Source organism: Calliopsis andreniformis, chromosome 10, assembly GCF_051401765.1.
Source record: "Calliopsis andreniformis isolate RMS-2024a chromosome 10, iyCalAndr_principal, whole genome shotgun sequence".
Taxonomy (NCBI): domain Eukaryota; kingdom Metazoa; phylum Arthropoda; class Insecta; order Hymenoptera; family Andrenidae; genus Calliopsis; species Calliopsis andreniformis.
In genome coordinates, this window is record NC_135071.1 from 13,711,291 (window position 1) to 13,725,768 (window position 14,478).

A 14,478-nucleotide genomic window follows, 5' to 3' on the forward strand; every position below is an offset into this window, starting at 1 on the left:
CTGCTCAGAGTCAAGTCCTACCCAAACTTAGGTCTTACCTAACATTAGACTTTGCTCAAGTTTTAATTTTGTTCAGACCTGAATTCTGCTTAAAATTAAATTTTGCTCAGGCTTAGTCTTTACCTAGAGTTATGTCTACCTGAAGATTAGGTCTAGTTCAAGAGTAGACATTTTTAAATCTTTTCCCACAATAAAATCCACAAGCCATTGTATGTTTTTCTAGATTCCCACATATTTCAATTCAAATTTCATCTCTCTTTATATTCCTCCCAAAATGTCATATATAATTCACCCCAAAGATGATTTAATTAAAATGCTTTTGATATTCCCTCTGCGCGAACCTTTTCGTGGATTCACGAAAAAATCGTTTCTGGACGGCAGAAATAATCAAGATGTAGTCTAGGGTCGGTTAAGTGGGGAAGGTATGAGGAACGTCGCGACGTTCGAGGGAAAGGTCAGAAACAGAATCAAAGGCGATAGGGGTGCCTTACACAAACTATGCGCTCGCTCGAAAGATCGTTTCAAGGTTTACGGAAGGCATATAATCCCGTTTATCGTGCTCGTAAATCCGGGGATATACACTCCTTGGTTTTCGGGCTTGCTCCGACCACCCTTCGCACCGAGCACCCCGCCTTTAATCCCTTTTCATTTTACGACCACCTTTTACGAGCCGTCTTGCTCGACCGCTTGCGCCATCCTACAATCGGGTTTTCGAAACGAGCTAGCTAGCCTCGAAGATCGCAATATCTTTTAGCGAAACGTAAACAGAGCCTCTCAGCTCCTCCAATTAAAAATCTGAGAATTGGTAATGGCATATCTAGTACAGTAAGTTTTCGAAACGAGCTAGCTAGCCTCGAAGATCGCAATATCTTTCAGCGAAACGTAAATAGAGCCTATCAGCTCCTCCAATTAAAAGTCTGAGAATTGGTAATGGCATATTTAGTACAGTAAGTTTTTTAAACAGAATTCGAGCTAATTTTTAAGCTATTTGCATGGGAGTCACGATTATTGTTCACACTTGAACCAAGCAAGCGCACGAGTGTCGAGGTTCGAGGCTATCGTGGTACCTAGTGGAGAGTGTACCGATATCCACGCTTCCTTTTGTGTTAAAATTTTCGACAGGAACGCAGGAAATTCGATCCAGTTTCCAATCTCGTTTGATCCAGTTGCAAGTGTCCTGTATGTATGGAAGCAACGTCCAATCGAAAGAAACACGGAAGTTTTCATGATGCGTCCAGCTTCTGTCGTTCCATCTCGTGATCAGAAATTGAATGGGAGAGTGGTGGCAGGACGTGGGTGGATAAGTTGTGGCTGTAACCGGGAAATAAATTTTGTCTCCCGGGCAGAGCTTTCCAGCGCGAGGGTAGACACATCTTACACTCACAGATGCGAAACTTGTGCCACAAATTCGACGATAATACGTTTGTCTTAAGACGAATCCGATGTTTGTATCCTACGGCGTCTCCAAGATCAGCGCTCTAAAAATACTTGCTGGGAATATCGAATAAGAAAACATGTTGACTCGATGTAGTGCTGGAAAAATAAGAAGCTATTAAAGAGGAATATAAATATGGGTTTCGGTAATTTTATAGTTGCAGAGGAAGTCTTCCTGCAAAATGGATCAGTGATTCGAATGTTCCACTGAAAATGAATAGAAAACAGTTTTAGAAAAAAAGTGCTGTAGAAGAACCTGACAACATATGTAAAAAGAAATTGAAGGAAAAAGATGGAACTATTTTACTTGAGAATCTTTCACCTTAAAAACTTATTAAACAAAAATTGCACTTACGAGAGAACAGTAATCGCTGTATTTCCATAGACTATATAAAAATGGACAGAATTCTAGTAGAAGAGATAAATTAGACTACTGTATATTGCAAAGAGATAAGTACCTATGCTTATCAACTTAAAGCACGGGCTCTATATTCTACATTCATCAGTCTACTTCTTCTATAATCCTCTTTGGCAAAACCTTACAATCTTACTACCCTTTGATCAGGCTCCTATCAGAAAATATCCTCCTACCAACCTCACCAGAAATCCCAAAAATATGAAAAAACCCAGCGCCCCTAAAAACGCGCAATAGATTCGCCCCTAAAGCAACAGTAGCCTCTCATCCAAAGTCCTCTAATTTTCCCCAACACTCTTTAGCGAAAGTCTCGCTCAGAGTCTCCTCTCGCTTAAAACGTATTCTTGAAACATCCCCGTTTTCCTGTCCCCCTACCCCTGGACGCAAACGTTCGTTGGAGTTGGCAACACGAAACACACGCGTGATTTCCGGGAAGCGTAGACTCACTGAGTTAGCTGCGGCGAGGTATGGAGGATGCTCGAACGAGGGTCGGAGGGGGTTGGGCAGGGGGAGAAGGACACGCGGTAGGATATATAGTGGAGGGTATGAACACACGAGGCGAGGAAGAAGGGAGAAAGGGAGAGGCTTTGGCCAGGGGGTGGAGAAGGGTGGTCGTGTGTCGAGGACTCGCAATCCCCCGTCCGTCCTTGCCGTGGATGGGGGGGTTGGCGAAACTATGCGAAGAATGTGCAATTAGTGAACAGAGCAAGAGGTGGCGGGCTACGGGGTGCGGGAGTGGCGCATGGTCCCGGAAAGGGAGCGAGCAACGGGGGGGTTCTAGTATGGTGTGCCATGACGCCGGCGCGCGGGGGTGGCGGCGGCGAGGGTGACGTAGCGCCGAAGAAAATGGAAAGAAAGGAAGATGGATGGAATGGCGGCCAAGGATGATAAGAAGAAGGGGACTGGCAAGGGGTCGTGGGGGGGTGGGGGGTCACCGTGTCAAGATGCGAGAGGATCCTCCTTCTGGCGCAAGGACACTTATCGACTTCTATCTTCTCCACCCCTCGTCTTTCGCTCGAGTATACACGCCCAGGCACCAGCTTTTGGTATATCGAAGCTTTTGAAGCTTTGTGTTGGTACTACGGCATTTCTTGCCGAATGGCCAGATCAGCTACTTGACGATTCACTCAGTGTCTGAAACGTTTTGTTTAGACTATCGCCGATCCATTACGTGATCCCATTTTCGAAATTTATTACTGGGGATATTTCTTCAATTAGGCAGCGTTTTTTAGAAGGATGAGGATACTTGAAACGGTGTTAGTTTTCAAGTGAAAAACTACGGTCAGCTTTGGGTTCTGAGGTTGGGGTTTGAGAATACAAGTTAAGTCGTTTAAGGTTACGATTTTTTTTCGATTCAACGTTAAAATTTATTAAAAGTGATTTTAATCTTAGTCTGTGACTCAGGGTTTGCTTGCAGTAGATATACAATATAATACTTTTTCTAGATAAGAATTTGATCCAATTCGAATTTTATAAAACCATAGAATGGGATAACTATGAACTTTTAAAATGGTCTTCCGTTTTCACAAGTATCTCATTCTTGCCCAAAGTTGTGTAATTTTACCAAAATTGAGAATGATAAATCAATTCTGCTTCCATGTTCGTCTTTGGTATAAGAAACTCTATAAGCATCACCTAGTAAATGTTACAAAACAGTTGTCGCGTAGCGAACCCTCTTACATTATTTGTCGTAGCAGCAGTAAATATCCAAGGAACCGTTACTTGCCAAAATTTAGTTTATTAGCTGTCGACACGTTGTACCAGGGTTTGAATTTAGTCATAATTTTTATGTTTTCCATATGTTCACTCCAAGTCGAGGTGCTCCTTGGTTTTTTATTGCTAGCTGTAAAGCATTAGTCGGATTAGCGGCGTGGGTCATCGGGGATGCAGTCGGTAACTTCCGATGACCGTTGGAAAAACCCAGAAATTCCCACTTCTAGCTTAATTCTGTCAACCCCACTCCGTTTGAACTCTGTTTTCTTGTTACCCCCTCTTTTTTACAAAGACCAATGAGATGTACGCTTAATTTGAAACAGCACAACCTAACGTATAAATATGAAGACTGCCGCGAGAATTGGTGATTTTGCTTCGTATTTGTCCGACAAACGAGAATAAAGTTCATTAGAGAAAAGGTTTTGAATCACTACAAACAACAATTTATACAGTCCACTATCGAGCTAAAAGTATTCGCACAAGGTTAATTCGGCGTGCGAAGTGTAAGTTCATCTATCTCATAAGATAGAAAACGCACACAAACATTTTGGTCCTTCGAGCCGGATACTTGGTGACAAAGGAACTTGTGCAGTGCAGTGAACACTAAGGAGTGCATCAGCTTTGGTTATCGAAAGCGTTGCTTATTAGTGTTGGAGTTTGGCTTAGAACAAGAAGCTTCAACTTGATACGTCTGGATCTTAGTCTCTATGCAAAGAGGGCAGATCAGCAGTATCACCGTATGGGATACTTCAACCAAGGAAGCAGCCTATAGGACACCTCAACCAAGGAAGCAGCCTATAGGACACCTCAATCAAGGAAGCAGTCTATTTGGACACCTTAACCGGGGAAGCAGCCACCGGACAACGGATCATTTAGGAGCGACACATCGAAGCATCACCGAGGCATCGTAACAGCATCATCGAGAGAACGCAAAGTCGTTGAGGAACTGCAGCAACATCGCAACCGTCCCAGAAGTTCAAGAGTCTGAAGGTTTAGTATACGAATCACCATTTCCTTAGCATATTTCCCTTCGTATAAATAGCATCGATCTTGATTTCGTTTGTTATATTAACTGTCGGTGTAACATGGCTAATACGCAAGAATCAGTGCAATTGAAGAGTCTTAGGAGACAGCGGGCTTCGATAAAGGGACAGCTTACACGTATAGAGACCTATTTGAAGGAGGGCGAGCATGTAGAGGTACACGACTTACAAATTCGTAAGGAAAGGGTAGTAGAGTTGGGCAAATCGTTTGAAGAAGTTCAGCTGGGTATAGAACTAGAGGATGAAGTTTCAAATCATGACATCGAAAGAGAACAGTTTGAACGTAATTATTTCAAAATAGTTAGTACAATTAACAGACAGCTTGAGGGATTGCGACCTTCGAATGCAGCAACAAGTTCAGTTAGAAAGGCGGATTCACCAAATACAGTGATGATAAAACAAGAGAACACGCTTCTACCAAAAATAGAGATCAAACCATACGACGGCAATCCAATTGAGTGGCATAGTTTTCACGACACCTTTAAAACATTAGTCCATGATAATCTAGACATACCATCGGTGCAGAAATTTCACTTATTGAAAAATGCTTTACGCGGGGAAATCGCGTCGGTCGTTTCCGCTTTGAATGCGTCAGAGCCTAATTACCTGGTAGCTTGGGATTTGCTGCAAAAGCGGTGCAATAAACCGCGTCAAATAGTTCAATCTCATTTAAAGGTTTTGTTTGAATTGCCAGAAGTAATGCGCGACGCACCTGCGAATTTAAGGTCTCTTGCAGAACAAGCGCAAATGCATGTGAAGGCACTAGCGACACTAGGTCTACCCACAGGCCAATGGGATGCAATTTTAGTTTATATGATAGGTAAAAAATTGGACAAAATTACAAGGCGCGGGTGGGAGCGTACTTTAGAAAATGAGGACATGCCCACATTCGAACAATTATTGAATTTTATAAATAAGCAAGCGCGCGGTGAAGAAATTGAAATAGAAGTTCTTAGCTCACACAGGCGAAACGTGTATCAGGAGCGTTCTCAACGCAATAATGTCGGTTCCAGAGGTCATTCTTATGTAGCGACGGCAAATAGTAATAAGTGCGTTATGTGTGAAGGGAATCACGAAATATATCAATGTAATCAGTTCTTAAAGGCAGCCGTTCGCGATCGGTTAGAGGTTATAAGAAGAAGTAGATTGTGTATCAATTGTTTTCGATCTAACCATGTAGTTAAGAATTGTCAGGCCACAGGTTGCCGGAAATGTAAGCAGAAACATAATACTTTGTTACATTTCAATAATGAAAATAGAGTCAATCTTAATAATAATAGTACACAAGCAGTAGATCAAGCAGGAAATTCCGGATCGAATGCAAATGCATTAACGGTCACTTGCGGTTCGGAAGTATTATTGGGTACTGCTCAAATAAAAATACTAGATAGATTCAATAAGGAACATGATTGTCGTGTGTTATTAGACGGAGGGTCACAAACTCATTTTATTACAGAAGAATTAGCGGAAAAATTACAGTTACAAAAACAGGCTGTTAATTTAACTTTCTCAGGCCTGGGGCAACAAGCGACCAAGGCACAATATTTAGTAAAAACTGTAGTTAAGGCGCGTCATAGTTCTTTTACAAGTCAGGTATCATTTATAACTCTGCCGTTTCTTACAGGACTGTTACCTTCACGACAAGTTGACCGCTCGAACATGCAAGTACCGCGAAACATTAAATTAGCAGATCCAGAATTTCATAAACCCGGAAAAATAGATGCATTGCTAGGGAATACATTATTTTTTAAATTATTAAGTATTGGCCAAATTAGATTAAGCAATAGTGCAGTAATCCTGCAAAAAACATTACTAGGATGGATTGTTACGGGCGAATCCAACATCCAACCAAAATATAGAGCACCCACCTTGGTAAATTCATTTCACATAGCAACATCGTTAGACAAAACATTAAATAAATTTTGGGAAGTAGAGTCATTCGTAGATAAGCAGTTTTTGTCAGCAGAGGAAAGAGCTGCGGAAGAATTATTCAAACAAAGCACCGTAAGGGATACAGACGGCAGATATTGTGTCAGGCTGCCCTTTAATGAGCGAAAACAGCTCTTAGGGAATTCGCGAGAAGTAGCACTTAAGAGATTTTATGCATTGGAACGCAAATTACATTTGAATAAAGGATTACTAGATAGTTATAGTGAATTTTTGAAGGAATATGAGCAACTGGGACACATGACACAGGTCAGTGTAAAGGAAACAAGCAAGGGCTTTTACCTGCCGCACCACGCGGTGGTAAAAGAGTCCAGTGAAACAACTAAAGTACGTGTAGTATTCGACGCTTCCGCAAAAAGTTCAACTGGGGTTTCACTTAATGAAACGCTATTAATTGGGCCTAATTTGCAGGACACTTTATATAAATTATTACTCCGATTTCGTTCGTACTCATATGTTTTGACAGCAGATATTGAAAAAATGTTTAGACAAGATAAAGTACATGCTGAGGATAGGAGTTACCAAAGGATCCTATGGCGCAATTCGCAAGATCAACCTGTCAAAACATATGAACTAAATACTGTAACCTACGGAACAGCATCAGCTCCGTTTTTAGCGGTACGTTGTTTACAGCAGCTGGCTAACGATGAACAGAACAAATTTCCCAGAGCAGCAGCTATATTCAAAAGGGATTTTTACATGGACGATTTGTTAACTGGAGCCGCCACTCGCGACTTAGCTTTAAAGATACGGGACGAAGCAATAGCATTAGCAAGAGTAGGAGGGTTTAATTTAAGACAGTGGACATCGAATGATGCAGAATTAATTAAGGATTTAGATACAAGCAACCATGAACGGACTCTTTCTTTAGACATCGACGAAACTAGGAAGGCATTAGGCATTTGTTGGAAGCCAAGAATAGATGAAATTTTATATACTATAAAGAGCAGCGAAAACAATTCTAGATCGACAAAGCGTACAATATTATCACAAATAGCCCAATTATTTGATCCCTTAGGTTTATTAGGGCCGGTAATAGTTAGAGCCAAAATAATTATGCAAGAACTGTGGAAAGCAAATATAAATTGGGATGATTCAGTACCACAAGCAATTTTGACTATGTGGCTGGAATTTAGAAAGGAATTACCGCATCTAAATAAATTTTCGATACCAAGAAAGACTGTTATTGATGACCCAGTGACGGTTCAATTGCATGGGTTTGCCGATGCTAGTGAAGCGGCGTATGGGGCTTGCATCTACCTACGATCAGTCAATAAGCAAGGCAGCTGTAAAGTTAGTTTATTGTGTGCCAAATCACGAGTTGCCCCGGTAAAAAGCATATCATTGCCTCGCTTAGAACTGTGTGCGGCTAAGTTGTTAGCTAATTTGCTTAAGGAGAGCCGTAGCGCATTGAGTCATATTCGGGTTGAAAGGACTGTATTATGGTCAGATTCTACAATCACTTTGCATTGGATTAAAACATCGCCTCATCTGTTAAAGACATTTATAGCAAATAGGGTCAGCGAGATTCAGGAACAGACGGATGTTCAAGCCTGGCGACATATTTCGAGTCCAGAAAACCCTGCGGATTTTATATCCAGAGGTTTAACGCCAGTGCAGATCCTAAATAATCAATTGTGGTTAAAGGGTCCGCATTGGCTTTCAAAACATGAAGACGCGTGGCCGTCCGTAGATCTTCCTGATATCGATATCCCGGAAACGCGTAATTTTAAGGTTTTAGTAGCAAGCCTTGATACGGCGTTTTTCATAGATAGATTTTCGTCAATAAATAAGCTTAATAGAGTGTTAGCATACATATTACGGTTCTATAACAATTGTAAGGGTAACCTAAGAATTACGGGTGAACTAACAAACATAGAAATTACAAATGCACATATATATATTTTGAAACTAGTTCAAGCGCATACTTTTGAGCAAGAAATAAGGGATTTGAAAAACAACACTCCAATTAACAAAAAAAGTAAGTTGCTCAACCTAGCGCCATTTATTGATGGAAATGGCTTATTAAGAGTAGGCGGGCGATTAAAACACGCGCATATTAGCTACTCACACAAACACCCGATTGTATTACCGCGTCGGCACTACATTACAGAATTAATAATTAGAGAAGAACATTTGAAGAATTGGCATGCAGGTATACAGGCTACGTTAAATGCGGTTAGACACAAATATTGGCCAATCGATGGAAAAAATTTTACGCGTAAGATAATTCATCGTTGCATTAACTGCTTCAAGGCTAATCCCAAGGTACCCGAATATATTATGGGGAATTTACCAAGGGATCGGGTGACCCAAGCACGTCCATTCGAGAATGCAGGTATTGATTATTGTGGACCATTCTTAATAAAAGAAAGGAAACATAGAAATGTGAAAAGGATTAAGAGTTATGTCGTTGTATTTGTATGTTTTGCTACAAAAGCCACTCATTTGGAACTAGTCACAGATCTGACTACAGAAACATGTATAGCCGCGATTAAACGTTTTTTCGCAAGAAGGGGAAAGTCTCGAAATTTATATTCCGACAACGGTAGCAACTTTGTTGGTGCGAGGAACGAAATCATAGAAATTCAAGCATTTGTAAATTCTGAGGAATATAAGGGAAATTTAAACAGATATTTGACAAATGAACAGGTCAATTGGTCGTTTTCTCCGCCTCGTTCACCGCATTTCGGAGGCCTATGGGAAGCCGCGGTTAAATCCTTTAAAAAGCATTTAAGAGCTACTATTGGAGAAACTGTGTTTACCTACGAACAATTTAATAGTATTATAATCGAGATCGAAGCTATTTTAAATTCCCGTCCACTAACTCCCTTATCCTCTGATCCGAACGATTGTATCGCATTAACACCTGCCCATTTCCTAATTGGTGGTTCGTTACAAACTCTGCCAGAATACGAAATCTCAGATATCCGAAACAATAGGCTGTCACTGTGGCAGCATACCCAAAAAATTAAACAGCATTTTTGGAACAGATGGCACAGGGAATACCTACATGAGTTACACACTAGAAGCAAGTGGCATGTCGATGCCAACAACAACATCAAGGAAGGGATGCTGGTCCTAATACGCGAGGACAATCTAGCCCCGTTGCAGTGGAAGTTAGGCAGAATCATGGAGCTACACCCAGGAGAAGACAAGATCATCCGTGTAGTGTCTGTGAGAACACCATTAGGAATTTATAAAAGAAGTGTTAAGAAACTGGCGCCATTACCAATAGAGTACATGTAATAAGAAACTAATTCATAATTTGTTACAAAGGCGGTATTAGAGAGTAGTTGTTTCTATAACATTGTACACGTGAATTTAAGACCGCGTTGCTATAAGTATATACTGTAAGGTAGTATTAAGATTTTCGTTTTGACTTTCCGCAAACCATTCATTGTTTAAATCTTTTGAACATGACCGTTCAAGGGGGGCGGTATGTCGCGTAGCGAACCCTCTTACATTATTTGTCGTAGCAGCAGTAAATATCCAAGGAACCGTTACTTGCCAAAATTTAGTTTATTAGCTGTCGACACGTTGTACCAGGGTTTGAATTTAGTCATAATTTTTATGTTTTCCATATGTTCACTCCAAGTCGAGGTGCTCCTTGGTTTTTTATTGCTAGCTGTAAAGCATTAGTCGGATTAGCGGCGTGGGTCATCGGGGATGCAGTCGGTAACTTCCGATGACCGTTGGAAAAACCCAGAAATTCCCACTTCTAGCTTAATTCTGTCAACCCCACTCCGTTTGAACTCTGTTTTCTTGTTACCCCCTCTTTTTTACAAAGACCAATGAGATGTACGCTTAATTTGAAACAGCACAACCTAACGTATAAATATGAAGACTGCCGCGAGAATTGGTGATTTTGCTTCGTATTTGTCCGACAAACGAGAATAAAGTTCATTAGAGAAAAGGTTTTGAATCACTACAAACAACAATTTATACAGTCCACTATCGAGCTAAAAGTATTCGCACAAGGTTAATTCGGCGTGCGAAGTGTAAGTTCATCTATCTCATAAGATAGAAAACGCACACAAACAACAGTAAAAAATATTAATTTATTAGACACTGCCTACATTATCATACATCAAAATTTCTATCAACTTCCAACCCTTGTCTATCGTTCTTCAAACTGAAAAATTAATTAAAAACTATTTCTTCACTTTTTATAAGCTCGTAACTGAGCCCCACTGACGATCTAATATAGAGACAACACTGTAATCTTCCATTTTATCTGTCCCCAACTTATAAGAAGGCAAATTCAAGTTACCAGCGATTTCAGAGATAAATTCCCTATACGCTATCAGCTCGCCAACTGATTTCAAGTGACAAGTTAGTGTCGGGACAACACTGTATTACTTAAAGAGTAACTAATTAGGACGGATGTGTTGGAAGCATTCTTGGCGATCCACTTTCAATTAGCTGGTCCTTTAGGAGAACCATCAAGTGTATGATTGTGCACCGCTAAAAGCGCAGGGATCCAACGATCTTGGTACTTGGCCTTCCGCTGACGGAAGGGATCGCTTTTGACGTGCTGGGGGATCCCCGGTTGCAGTGGTCCTCAGGGTATTCTGGCCTTCGCCACCGAGTACGGTCGTTAATCGATGCTTCGCAAACAGTGCCCTCCTTGTGCTAGTCCTTCGAGTGGCGAAGTGCGTTTAAGCTCGTTTAGTCAATTAGTAATCGTCGAGCTATCCGATCGAGAAGGAGGACACTCGAAAAGCGTGTCTAACCTATTCAGAGCGCACTTATTTCTGAACCCCTAAGGTGTGCCTTATTTATTATCGTCTGCTTCTTGAGTACACATTCAAATTAATTAAGAAGCATACACTTCTACATTTAGGGACTTCTTTCGCTTTGATCCTCAGTCTCCACGAAGCCACGTTCAAGTAGACAATCCCCAGCGTTACCATCTGATTTGAACGCTGCATTTGCTGTCTGTGACCCACTTCGTATATATTTTCCAGGCTATTACTGTTCCCAGGATTCGAAAAAGAAGCAAAACTAAAGCGCAGAAGAATCGCGACCGCTAATACTAACACGGGGGATGGAGAAAGGCGGGTTGCAGGGATGGGAAGGGGGAGATACGAGAGGCAAAGAACGAAAATGCTTTCACTGGCCGCAGTTGTGCCGATATAAAATACCACAGCAACCCGATAGAGCCGAATTTCAAAGGGGGAGGGGGTGCATGTGAACTCGAGTTAATTTGAGCGCACTCTGCATTCAGTTTTTGACGGCCGATGAAAACGCGCGAAGGGTCTTCACAGGGAGCACGTTCCATTTGTTCGCTCGAGTGATTTTTATTTAATAATCACGGATCGACCGAGCATCGCTTTTCGCCCGTCCCCTCAGGACGCGGTGCTATCGCAGCCTGTTCGCGAACAAAAAATCTATTAACCCCTCGGCGGGAGCATAAATCTGTAATTAAACAATTTCAGTTCTTTTTTTGGGTACGCTTTACTTGCATGCCAATCCCTTTTTTTTTTAAATTAATATCCAGCGAATACGCATTACAGGGGTTGGATTTCATTTTATTCATCCCATTTCAATTTAGTTTGAAGCAAAAATGCAGATTAATTTGTTCTTGTTTGGACACTTGGCTGCGGTGACTCTTCAGGGGTGAATACTCATTGTAGTTTCCTTAAGCTTCAGAGGGCTGGGGTGGCTCATACTTGGACCAGCTAAACAGTAGTTAACCCAAAGATTAGTCAACTTTGGCTCAAGTAAGGTTTAGGGTCTCTAAAGGTTAATAGGCATTAAGTTGTCTCAGACAGAAGTGGGGTCTTTTGGATCTTTCTGCTCACTGAATGGATACACAGCAGTGCAATGATAACTTTGTTTTATTTCGTTGCAGAATTCCATTCGTTATAGGCTCGTCACTAGTGAAAGACAATATTCTCTTGATATACGATCACGACTTGAAGACAGTGAAGAACTTAGAGTATCTTTTCACGTGGCAGTAAATAACACGACTTTGATCGCGACAGTAAAACTTGATGCTATTACATTGTTGTACAGTGTCATGACACTAAAACTCACAACTCTTACTATCACGTACCTTTATAGTTTGACAAAACGATCTCGAGTTGCTACTCCGAAAAATGATCCTGAAAATGAGCTTCCATCGAGACAACGCTGTACCATTGAGCTGGGATTAAGACAACACTGCCATAAAGTCAGAAACCCGAGGCGTTTTGCCTTCGATCGAGAAAGTGGTCGGAGGTGACGCAATTCAGTAGGAAATGACACACTCCTATAACTGTGTATAATCGGGCAGGTAGAAAGCAAGGAAAAAGAGATGAATTGATTTCTGCCCGATTGAATCGAGTAAATGGCATTCTACGCGGCTTATCGTTGCTCGGATTTCACAGCCGTTAAGAGTTTACGAGCGTGCCAGTAAAACCGGCGACAAACCGTATCAAACGTGTCGTAATTGAAATAACGATCGTCGATTGGCGATCAAAACCAGCCACGTCCAGTAGAAGAAAAGTTTCTGCATATATGTACACCTAACAGAACAATTTCCTTAATTACACAACAATTTCTGCATCGACACGTCTTCGAGGAAGCCATGAAACCTGCATAGAAAAAAGGGAACAGCTTTGATTATGAAGTACTGTTCTCTTCCCACGAGAAGTCCCATGAAAATCACTTGCCCCTAAATCCCTTCGTGAAACATCTAGTGAAGCAGGGACAGCGCCAACAGATCTGTGACGTTTCATAGAACTCACAAGTAGCAGAAAACTGGTAATTCTGTTCAAGTCATCTGTCCTGCGCCACTGGGACGTGTCCGTGGTAAAATTGAAATAATCGATAGTGTTTTGAAGAGTCGAAGATTCTTGAGACCCGAGGGTCCAGTGGGGGGTGATTGTGTGCGAGTTGCTCGATAGGTGGAGAGAAAGCAGACGCGAGAAAGGGGGGATGATGGGGGAGGAAAAAGGAGGGAGGGAACTCTGAAGCATCGGGAGGAAAATATTCGAGATTCCAGGCGAACCGCGTGATGACTCAATTTCGCAAAGACCGTTAAATGGCCCGCTATGAACCACGCGGCAGTACTGGTCGCGTTCCTTCTCTGTTTTTGAAGGCCGAACATTCTTCCCAGGGGGTTGCTTTCGACAACTTAGCTGGCGAGACTCACAGAGTATCTGTTCCTAGTCCATTCGCTGAATCTCCCTTAAACATCTGCTCGAAACCATCACTCCTTTTGTCGAATCGCATCGCGTAGCCTCTTTAGCGATACTTACAGACTATTGAGCAGAATTTTGAATCTGTTGATCATCCTCGATGAATTATAATATACAGGATGTTCGAAGACAGGTGTCAGAAATGTTAAAAAGTGATTCTGCATGTCAAAGTACGACAGAAATGAAGAATGACAAAGTTACGTTCAAGGCTTCGTTTCAGAGTATTTAATGGTTGAAAAAATGACTTAAATACGCGTGAAATGTGTCTGACTCGGGACTTATTCTACTATCGATGCGCACTAGGCATGTCAGGCACAATGAAATCAGTAGAATGAGTCTTAAGTCAGACACAGCCAATTCAGGAGAATAAGTCCCTAGTCAGACACAGTACATTTTGCGCGAATTTTAGACGTTTCCTCAGCAATAGTACAGTGGAGCTTATAGCGAAAAGATATTGTGAAAATTCCTACGCTGACAGGAAAAGCTGTGCGTATCGGTGAAGAACGTGGGAGAGAAGGGAGAAAAGACAACGAACAGAGAGAGAGAGAGAGAGAGTAGGATATATGCCGCGACGAGCAATCAACGTAAATTACTTGGCTGATGCACAATTTAACAAGAAGGGCCATTATGATCTCGAACTCGAAGTAACGAGCACAAGAGCGCTTTCGCTCGTCCTCTTTGGTCAGCCGTTTACGAGCGAGTTCGCTGAAATCCACCAACGGCGCGAGGTACAATTAGA

The 14,478-nt window shown here is 41.7% G+C and overlaps 1 protein-coding gene across 7 annotated transcripts in view; it reads left to right on the plus strand.

Annotated features, from left to right (window-relative positions):
• Scalloped (TEA domain transcription factor 1 homolog scalloped) overlaps positions 1-14,478 on the plus strand; it is a 106,815-nt gene that overhangs the window by 83,850 nt on the left and 8,487 nt on the right. The gene's annotated exons all lie outside the window — the stretch shown is intronic.